Here is a 12,226-nt window from a genome sequence, read left to right on the forward strand (position 1 = left end):
CTTTCTTCTCTTTCTTCTCTCCCTTGCTTCAGATCTGGAATCCCCTCATTCTGAAAGCCTTTCCCACGTCCAAAACTCCCCTTTTATAGCTGCTGGATGGCTGGGGTCGGTGGCAGAGTCGTAGAAGGACTCGGAGTACAAATTTTCACAGTCGTGATCGGTGGGCCCCACAGAGGTATTTTCTGGAAAATCCACCCCGTCCATTGGATTCAGAACGAAATTTCAGTCAAGAATGGGTGGATTCGAAGGTCCATTAGCGCGGCCCACAGAAGAAATCTCAAAAAACTCGGTTTTGAACGTCCCGGGGCAGTCTACTTTTGGCCTCTGTACCGCACACGTGTGTACGCATGGGCAAGGAATATCAACATGGTTTTGAACCTCTCGAAGCCCTCTACACGATGGACAGATCAGATCTTCCGGAAGGTTGACGAGTGGGGCCCACTAATTTTCGCAAAAACTGGCAGCGTCCGTGCGTTTCGCGGACGCCAAACCGACGCTGCGATGATGGTTGGGTCCATTATTGGACTTTTCACAGGAATCCACGCCATCCATTGGTTTCAGCTCAAAAAATCAGTAGGAATTGACTGGTTTTGGGGTGGATTCGGTGCAGCCCACGCGGCTTTCTGTCTTGCCGTCCAACCTGCGTTTGAACGGCTGGGCTCTGATCTATGCGTTCATTTGAATTTTTGCCACTTAGGCAATGGTAATGGCTGCCCTAGGAAGTGGATGGACGGTTTGGATTGTCCATTTGGACACTAGGTGGGCCCCACAACCGACGACCGCGGTTCGGTTCCGCGGACGCTGCAGCGGCGAGAGAGAGAGACGGGTCAGCGCTCTCGCTGACCGTCCCAGCGGTGCGGTGCGCAGCCGGTGAAAACGTGCAGTGTGCACACTCATACACAGGGCCCACCGTGATGTTTACGAGAAATCTACACCATCCATCCTCTTTATCATGGTAATTTAGCCGTCAATACCAAGGTTGAGGCAGTTCCAAATATCAGGTGGGCCCCAAATTGGAGATTAATAGGCTGATCTGTCCGTTGGACCACTTCCCGAGATCTTCCATGGCTGAAATTTAATATGTACGGTTAATTTACGGCCCTCATCTCATGTATGAAGTTTCGAACTGATCAGATAGCGGGAACCATGTGATCTTGCATTCTGGACCCTTTTCGGGCCCCTTTGGCTTGCTTTCCTCAGATCCCAGGCGTGTAAAATCTTCATTATTGGTTCTCTGGAGTCCATCCCGTGCTCTGGAGACTTTGGATCATGAAATCCATGCCTTTAACATCAATTTTCAATTAACGCTCCTGACTTCATCCTGTAACAAAAATACAATTAAAAACACTCCATTAAGCATTATCATATACGTAAAATCTGGTAATAATTAGGGTCTAATATGCAATATTCGACCCTGATCACAACCCCCAACCAGCATTTTGCTAGTCCCGAGCAAAACATGCGAAAAATAATTTCAGAAATAAAAGACAATTCCTGTAAACTCAAGTGACTTGTGAACAGATAGCTGAGATGTGAAAATTCTAAGATTCATGATTGGTGTGTGGAATTTTTCTCTTGGAATCAAGCTCTCGACAGATTTCATAATTAATTTCAAACTATTAATCCATTAATTGGAACAATTCTGAACATCGAGCTCCATGAATGTAAAGTGTAATCTCGACTTACAAACATTAAGAGATCCAATTGTCAATCTCATGATATCATTGGTAATTCGTGACAACCAAGCTTGAAACCAACACTTATCTCACAAATTAACTTTTCATTTTACCAGCCTTTGATTTTCTTTATGAGCAGTAACGCAAATGAGGGGAATCAAATTCTTACCTATAGGGAGCAAACCTATGGCGAAAACTTGTCGCCTAACTTTTTTTTTTTTTTTCATATGTCAACTATGGAGAATCAAATCTGCACCTATAGGGAGCAAACCTATGGTGAAGATTATGTGACTTAGCCTTTTAATTCTTCTTTTTACCAAGTTAATCATTCAGTTATCGAACCGAAAACTTAATGTGTAAGCGAGATGTGATATGTGAAATCATGGCTCAATCAATGTTTACAACTTCTAATCATGGATTAACAATTCAAAATTGACTGTGAAATCAAGCAGATGGCCGAATCCAAGAGTCATAAGTTACCAACATCACATATCTTATAATGTTAAAATCACAACTATCCTTCAAAATCACTTTGAATTCAATAGAAATTCCAGAAAAAATTTTAAAATTTTCACAAATTTTTCACAAATTTTGCTCAAGACCCAGAAAATACTCATTAGGTAACCTAATCTCCCACCCCCAACCTAAAATCTACATTGTCCTCAATGTAAAAGAAATAATCATGCGATGCACATGGGACAACGAATAATAAAAGAGGACTGAGGGAAAGATAGTACCTGGACGGAGAATTAAGAGGCTTCCCAAAATTATCAATGTAAGAGCAAGTTAGGGCAAGAGAGAAATTAACAAAAGCAAAAATAACAAAAAGAAAAAGAAAAGAAGATCCTACCTATACCACTTTCGCAGGTGCTCTCGATTGCATTTAGCGCATGCAACAAGCCTTTAAACCCCTAGGTTACCCCTAGTGGACGAGTTGTAGTCTCGTGAGGGTTTGCAGTAATGTTACCCACAAACATTGAAGTAACTAACTAAGAAAAATGAAAATGAATGAAATAAAAAGCAATACAATAAAGCAAAAGGCTGGGTTGCCTCCCATGAGCGCTAAGTTTAACGTCTTCAGCCAGACAAGAACGGACCATGAATGAAATAATCTTTATAACCAGGGTCCGCCAAAGAAATTACCTCAACACTTTCATTAACCGATTCCAGACAAGTGATGTGAGTTCCCATGAACTGTGCTATCTGAAATAAGGCAACTGACACTGTCGTCAAATAATTTAAGGACTTCTGCTCGAACGACTTCTTCTATGTTAGGATCACGCTTCCTTTACATGTTATGCGATATTACCACAGCATGATCCATCCATATAGTGGGGCATACTCCCTGGATTTTTTCTATCTTCTGTTCAATTGCTGCCTTATATGCTCTAAGAACATTAAGCAGCCTGCTCGCCTTTGTCTTCTCAGAGTTACAAACTGTGCTGTCGGGAAGAGTCTCAGAGGGATGAAGAGGTTCCACTTTCGCTCTCCATTTTTCAATCTCCAATATAGGAGTAGAGTCGAGCAATGCATTGACTTCATGGATGGGACTATCAATGTCAAAATCCATGCCCGATTGTGCTAAGCAGGTCTCAAGAGGATCTTCAAAAGATGTACGGAAGGAGTCCTGTACAAGGCTCTCGATCATGTCCACTTCAAATATGTTATCCAAATCTGAGGATTGTTGTCCTGCATTAAAAACATTGAGTTTAATATTCATGTTACCAAAGGACAATTTCATAACTCCATTCCTGCAATTGATAATAGCATTAGATGTGGCCAAAAATGGACGACCCAAAATGACTGGGATCCGACTATGAAGATTCTGGACAGGCTGAGTATCGATAACTATGAAATCCACTGGAAAATAAAATTTATCAACCTGGATTAACACATCTTCAATAACACCCCGGGGCACCTTGACAGATCTATCGGCTAGTTGTAATGTTACCTTAGTCGGTTTCAACTCACCAAGTCCTAGCTGCTCATAAACCGAATATGGTAACAAATTGACACTCGCCCCTAAATCAAGTAATGCCTTCCCGATCTTATGATCTCCTATGCCGCAAGAAATGGTGGGAGCTCCTGGATCCCTAAATTTAGGAGGGGTGTTATGTTGAATCATGGAGCTGAGCTGCTCTGCAAGGAAGACTTTCTTATGAACATTCTGCTTACACTTTTGAGTGCATAAATCTTTAAGAAACTTAGCGTAAGCAGGGACTTGCTTGATAGCGTCAAGCAACGAGATGTTGACTTGCACTTTTTGAAACACATCCAAGATTTCATCAAAGTTATTTCTTTTCTTTATTGGTGCCAGACGTTGAGGAAAGGGTGCTTTGGGCACATAAGGTGGCACATTAGTGGCTCTTGGAGAGTCAGAGAGCTTTTGGACTTTGGATGCATTGGTATGGCTCTCTGCTTCATCTTGATCTTCTGTTTTAGAATTTGATTCATCCCCAGGCATCTCTATTCTGTTATCAATCTGCTTGCCTGACCTAAGGGTAGTGATCGATTTGGCCTGTTCATGATATTGCCCTTGGTTGGAATTAGAGCCAATCTCAGACTGTCCCTTTGGATTAGCCTCAGGTTGTGTCACGCCCCAAACTCGGAAACCGGGCTCACAAAATTCCCGATCGCCGAATCCGGCGCCGACAGCCTCTGTAGAACCCCATTCTCGGACCCCGGCACCCATTCACCAAGTTCTGATCCTGGGATACTACAAGGAGGGTTTCAAATCATTAGTCTGATTCATAATGAGCATAACAAAAGCATAACCCACAAACAATAACCACAAGAACACCACCACAAAATCCACTATGATCAAAAACTTTTGAGTACAATACGGCAGAAAGGGAAAATACAATGTAATAAAAGAAACAAAACTCCAGAAGCTCGGCTGCACGCTCCAACTACAGCGAGACTATGGCTGCGACTGCGTCCTGGCGTTACCTGCACGCATCAATCGTGCATAAGCTTATGGAAAGCTTAGAGGGTGGTGTAAGTGTGTGCGCAATATAAACGTGCTTAAAATACAAGGTCAGAGTGATGCAGAATCATGGTGATGAGCACATGAATGCAATCAGCCGTATCAAGGCTATGCGGTGCAAGATATGAATGCTATCGGCCATAACACAGCCATGCGATGCGAGATGCAACTCAAGCATGCCAATCCTCATCATGTATCAGTACAGTTCTCATTCTGGATAATCACCGGGGTTCAATACACTCCAAATGGCACTGTCGCTCTCCTAGCCGCACAGTCCAAGTGAGCGTAAGAAACCTCACTATCCGCCTGACCAATAGTCTGCCAATACCTATCCGGCACGTCGATAGCGGACCCATTCGCGAGCTGGTCAAACTCAGCCTAGTATTGCCCCCTACCCTCGGGCGAGTAAGGCCACACCCCTTTCCAACCGACCACGACACAGTGGGAGACGCGGCCTCCTGGTATTCGGCCCTCGTGCGCTCATATATCCACTCGGTCTCGACATTGGAGTCATCCTCTGGTACCATCGGGTTTAGGGATTTTCACCCAGGGACATCTATGGTGCCCGTATGCTCGAACCAAATATTTTCGGTCTCCAATCCTGCCATCCACGATGTATCTGGGGAGGCTATGGCCCTGATGTCGCTAGGGCATACAGTAACTACAATCACACAAATGCAAGTGCATGAATCATACTATCAGTCATGCAACAGCCCTGTATATACCATGCACTTATATGAGGCAACTCCGCCTATCAGGGAGCCCATAAACAGTCTATCCAAAGGTAAATGCTATGATCGGTCATTCCTCACATCAGGCATACATATGGTGCGAATGATCATGAATCATGCATCTATATTAAACATGTAATAAGAGATGAGTTCTAGGTATAATGGAGATGGGCATAGACGGCCTACTTACCATAATTTTGGGCCTATCAGTGGGCCTTAGGGATAGTTATAATGCGGACATTTAACCAACATTATCCATTCAATGTGGACATCAAACCAACATTGCTCCCAAGGCACGGCCTCCCATGAATCACATATTGTAATGGGCCTTTTGTACGTCTAATTGGGCCTTGACCTAAAGACCCAAATACATCAAATGGGCTACATAACATGAGCCTCATATCTATATCAAGGTGGGCCTCAATGGGCCTCTTAATATGGGTCTAGTACAAATCAAGGTGGGCCTCAACAAGGACCACTAATGCATGAAGATGGGCCTCCATAATGGGCCTTAAATTGTTTCCAAAATAGTTGGACAGTTGGATGAAACACATACATTATGATGGAGCCCACACTAATAAAGGGTGTGGTTTACCATTCTTACATAAGTGGGGCCCACCAAAATGCTCATTTTCCACCCAGCCTAAGGCCCAATATAATTTTTTTTATTTTCTACCCATCTAAGGCCCAACATAATGTTTATTTTCCACCCAACTGTTCACAGGGTCATATGGACCAGGGTAGAGCACATTATAATATTTATTTATCATCTAATCTATTCATAAGATCACGTGGGCCTGGATAGGGCCCACTGTAATGTTTGTTTTCCGTACAACACATTGATAGATCGTGTGGACGAGGGGCCACTGAAATGTTTATTTTCATCTAACCTGTTGATCAGGTCGCCCGGGCAGGGAGCCCACCAAAATGTTTATTTGACGTCTAACCCGTTATAGGGCCACCCGAATGGGGTGGACGTGGGGCCCATCAAAATGTGGTTCCCAGATCCAGCCCATCCATTATGTGTGTCCCACTTGGCTGAGGGTACAGACCAAGTTTCAGTCGCATCCAAATTTCAGGTAAGCCCCACCAACGATTTTATATATATTTTAGGCATGACTACACATGATTTTAAATGATGTGGCCCACCAGAGTTCCATATACAGCTGACTTTTGGCGTGGACGGATGAACTGTGGGGACCCATCAAATGCTCGGTGTTGATGATCAAAATTCATCACCGTGGGGGCCCACAGCTGGAGCCGTGAGGCCCCAGCGTCCGTCCGCCCGTCACTGTAGCAGCAGCAGCAGCGCTGTTGCTTAAAAAAAATGTTATTATTATATATATTATTTTTTTTGTTTTGGGGTCCACCGAGATGTGATTCACAATCCATCCCACCCATTATGTGGGTCCCATATAAATGACCGTACAGACCAAGTTTCGGCAACATCCAAAACTCAGGTAGGCCCCACCAAGTGATCTTATATATTTTGACATGTCTTCACATGATTTTAAATGGTATGGCCCACATGAATTTCGTATAAGGCTGATTTTTTTGAATGGCCCACGGCCAGGGAGGTGGGCAATGAATGGACGGTGTGGATGTGCAAAATACACATCATGGTGGGGCCCACGGCTGGACGTGGAACCAGTCCGTCCGCCCTCTGGCGTCCTGACAATGGCAGCAGCAGGCGCTGCTGCCTTAGTTTGTTGTTTTTTTTTTTTTTTTGAAAAAAATTAATTTTTTTGCAGAAACTCCTGTGTGGGGCCCGCATCGGATGAATCCACTCCAGCCATCGGATTCCATGGACCAAGACCGATTAAACGAGTCTAATATACGGCCTGCTTTTGACGAATTGAGGGATCTAGGGGGTTTTCAAGGGTGATATCTCTATTTCTTATGGTATGGCCCACCTGAGAACCAGATTACCCTCAAAGTTTGGCTCAACGCCTAAAATGAGCTGGAGAGGAAGATGGACGGATTGGATTGAGCACATACATCAAGGTGGGGCCTACATAGGTGGCCCACCCCAAAAAGGCAACTAACCCCTTTTTTTTTGTGTTTGCTGGCACACATCCACGTCAGTGCACACACTTCACTTCCAACGTCCAGCGACCAACTCCTAATCTCATTGCTATGGTGGGTCCCACGTAGATGTGGCCCACCATCTTATATGTATATAATATATACTATATTATATATATGATACACATTATATTATACATATTTTATATAACATATATATATATTATACATATTTTATATAACATATATATATATATATATAGCATTGGGCCATCTAAACAATGGATGGGTGGATCATCACCTGCAATAGAGTGGGCCACACCATCTGATGTAGATGGACGGGGTAGATGTAACACATATTGGTGGGATCTACACCGTTACAAAGAAAGAAGGGAGAGAGATAGAGAGAGAGATATTTCGTGAGGTAGAGGAACCCCGCCACTATGGGCCCTCTAGATTAAATCACATACATCCAAATGGGTCCCACCAACAAGTGGGCCCTAAAATTTAAAATAATGACAATTCACCCACCTTATCTTCCTTTTCCTTGCTCCCTTGGACTCCTTAGCTCCTTACCTTCACTTTTAATGGAGGATGATGGGGGATTAATGGTGTGGATGAGAGATGGGAGGGTGTAGATGGAAGATGGAAGGTGGGCCACACTTGAGAGGGAGAGAAAGCTTGGACGTGAGGGGGGTTGAGTTGCTTGGGAGAGATATGAGAAAATGAGAGAGAAATGAGAGGATGGGAGTGATATGAGGTGATGGAGTGATGGGTGTAATTAATGAAGCATGGGTTTGTTTGAAAAGTGTGTAAAAGAGGGATGGGTGAAGAGAGAGAGAGTTGACTTTGGAGAAAGAGGGATGGGTTGTTGTACTTGATGTATGGGATGCATTTATGGTTGATTGATGGGAATAATTGTGTAGAGATTCCCTCGAAATCCGCAACGCGCGGTGTTTCTTCGGAATAAACGCTGATCGGCATCTTCTTGCCTGGGTATCGGTTCGGTGCGCAAGTCACGGCGTTGGAACCGCGGCGACGACGCGGTCGCTGTGATAAAACTTTCGGATCAAGCCGACGTCGGTGCGCGGGACCTGGCTTAGGATCGTGTGCAAACACCGAATACGGTGCGAAGGTTGCCGGAATTTGACCGGAAGGACCGTGGAAGCTAATGAAATGGTACGGATTAGGACACGGGTCTTACAGCTCTCCCCTCCAAATAAAAATTTCATCCTCAAAATTTAAACAATCATCACAAGAAAACATAAATCATAATAGAAGAGGAAGCAAGGCATCGCCATATAAATATCAGAGACAGCATACAACATACAACATACAATCAATCATCAAAGAGATGAGGATAGCGCTCACGAATCTCAGCCTCGCGCTCCCAAGATGCCTCATCCACAGAATGGTGACCCCACTGAACCTTCACCAAGGGGATGACCTTGGTTCGGAGGACCTGCTCCTTCCGATCAAGGATACGAACTGGCTGCTCGATGTAAGAAGCGTCCTCACGAACCTCCAACGGCTGCCAATCAATAACAGGAACTACGTCTGACCCACACTTCCTCAACATAGAAACATGAGAAATATTGTGGACGCCAGACAACTTAGATGGCAAGGTAAGCCAATAGGCCACGGCGCTAACGCGCCCAACGATCTCAAAAGGTCCTATGAATCTCGAGGCAAGCTTGCCCTTCGCTCCAAATCGAACTATGCCCTTCATGGGCGAGACCTTGAGATACACATGGTCCCCTACATCAAACTCCAAGGGACGACGCCGGCGATCAGCAAAACTCTTCTGCCGGCTCTGAGCTGTGCGCATCCTCTGCCTGATGATATCAATAACCTCTGATGTCTCCTGCACAAGCTCGGGACCTAGGAGACGCCGCTCTCCAACCTCGGTCCAACAACTCGGAGATCTGCACGGTCTGCATATAATGCCTCAAAAGGAGCCATGCCAATGGTCGCCTGATAGCTGTTGTTGTATGCAAACTCAGCCAATCGCAGATGCTCATCTCAACTTCCCCTGAAGTCAATCACACAGGCCCGAAGCATGTCCTCAAGGATCGGATTGACCCTCTCAGTCTGGCCATCGGTCTGCGGGTGATGCGCGGTGCTGAGCTGTAAATCAGTGCCCATCGCTCTCTGAAAGCTCCTCCAAAACTGAGACATGAACCTCAGATCTCGGTCAGAAATGATCGAGACTGGAACGCCGTGCAGTCTTACAATCTCCTCAATGAATAACCTCGCAAGCCAGTCCAAAGGCCAAGTCACACGAATCATAAAAAAATTTGTCAACTTCATCAGACGATCAACGATGACCCAGATAACGTCGTAACCGCGCTGAGTCCTCGGCAATCTCATGATAAAATTTATCGACACGTACTCCCACTTCCACGTCGGGTCGCTCAACGGCTACAATAGACCAGGAGGTCTCAGATGATCGGCTTTAACACACTGACATGTGTCACACTCGGCCACAAAACTGGCTTAACTGTCGCTTCATCCTTGCCCAAAAATACTGTCGCCTCATATCACGGTACATCTTCGTCGAGCCAGGGTGGATAGAAAACCGCGATCGATGTGCCTCGGTCATAAGATCTCTGCGCAACTCAGGAATATCCGGGACACACAATCGGCCTCGAAAGCGAAGTCCACCATCAGCACCCATCTGCCAATCTGTCTGACTCTCAGATGCCGCATCTGCTCGGTAATCCTGCAACGACTCATCTGTCTGCTGAGCCTCGATCACCCTTGCGACAAGAGAGGGTTGAATCGACAGGCTCGATAACTGAACGATAGAAGACTGCAGACCAAAATCAAAGTCGTACTCTGCTATATCCTCGAGCATCTTCCACTCCTGAATCATCATATGTGCCACCAGGCCTCGTGGCTGACGGCTAAGGGCATCCGCCACCACATTTGCCTTGCCTGGGTGATACTGGAGATCAAAATCATAATCCTTCAGAAGCTCCATCCAGCGTCTCTGTCTCATGTTCAGCTCAGACTGAGAAAATAGGTACTTCAAGCTCTTGTGGTCAGAGAAGAGCTCGAACCTAACCCCATAGAGATAGTGTCTCCACACCTTCGGGCGAAGACAACCGCCGCCACTCCAAATCGTGCGTGGGGTAGTTCAGCTCATGAACCTTGAGTTCTGGCGAGAAGCAAATGCTACAGTTCTACCGTGCAGCAACAGGACCCCACCCAATCCAAAACTCCAAGCATCGGTAAATACCACGAATCCATCACTCCCGGAGGAAAGAGTGAGGATAGGAGCGGACGTCAGGTGATCCTTCAGCTCCATAAATGCTCGCTCACAGGCGTCACTCCAAATAAACTCTGCGCCCTTCCGAGTGAACTTGGTCAATAAGGCTGCAATACGAGAGAAGCCTTCAATAAAATGCCGATAATATCCCGCTAAACTAAGGAAACTGCGGATCTCGAATGCAGTCGTGGGCTGACCCCACTGACGCACTGCCTCAACCTTCGAGGGGTTCACCGCGACACCCTCCCTCGTCACCACGTGACCGAGGAATCTCACCTCCTCCTGCAAAAACTCACACTTCTCCAGCTTTGCATATAACTGGTGGGCACGGAGGGGTCTGCAAGGCGATCTCCAGATGCTGCATATGGTCCTCACGGGTCCTCGAATATATCAGAATATTGTCGATGAAGACCACAACAAACTGATCGAGATATGCACGAAGGGTCTGCAAGACCTCGTTCATCAACTGCATGAAAATCGCGGGCGCATTGGTCAGTCCAAAGGACATGACCTGAAACTCGAAATGACCATAACGCGTCCTGAAAGCTGTCTTCGGGATGTCCTCCTCTCGGACACGAATCTGATGATAACCAGAACGCAGGTCAATCTTCGAAAAGAACTGTGCACCCTACAGCTGATCAAATAAATCGTCTATCCTTGGGAGCGGGTACTTGTTCTTAATCGTAACCCGGTTGAGCTCGCGGTAATCTACGCAGAGCCACAACGACCCCACCTTCTACCTAACGAACAGAACCGCCGCTCCCCACGAACTGCTCTGACGAATAAATCCCAACTCACGCAACTCGCCCAACTCTGACACTGCAGCTCACGCAACTCCATCGGTGCCATACGTTACGGGGCCTTCAGATAGGCGCGGTATCGGGCACAAGATCAATCTGGAACTCAATATGACGGCGGAGGCAATCCCGGAATCTCCTGGAACACGTCGGGAAGTCGCAGACCGGCAACCGATCAATACACAAGGCAATAGGCTCCTCGATGGCAAGACATCAAACAAGATAACGGCTCTCCTCTAGGTTCGGCCGAGAATCGAGTCGCGGCAAGCTGGTATGCGTAATGTGACGCCCTCGCAGAATCCCAAGATAGCGTGGTACTCGCAAGCCAATCCATGCCCAAGATAACGCGAAAATGTCATCGGCAGCACAAACAAGTCGGCAGTAAAAAGATATCACCGACAAGAACCAGGCAAGAGGGACAGAAACGACCCAATCCTGTGGTCCTCCCCAACGGCGTCAAGATAGGTCAATCCCTCACTAGTCGACTCTGTCTGCAATCCAGTCGATCGGCCGAAACCCTCGGACATGAATGAGTGAGAAGCGCTAATCAAATAATACTCGAGCGATGCATGAAAAGACAGAAGTATACCTCGACGACTCCTCCGGATGATTGCGGTCTTGCTGAGCCGCGTAGAATCTAGCTTGAGCTGGCTCGGGAGGTGCCTGTCCCCTTTGAGGTCCCCGTGCGCGCTCGCCTCGCGACGCCTATACTGCCGCCTCGCTGCTGCTGGGGTCTCGCG

This window comes from Magnolia sinica, chromosome 2 (assembly GCF_029962835.1).
Source record: "Magnolia sinica isolate HGM2019 chromosome 2, MsV1, whole genome shotgun sequence".
NCBI lineage: Eukaryota > Viridiplantae > Streptophyta > Magnoliopsida > Magnoliales > Magnoliaceae > Magnolia > Magnolia sinica.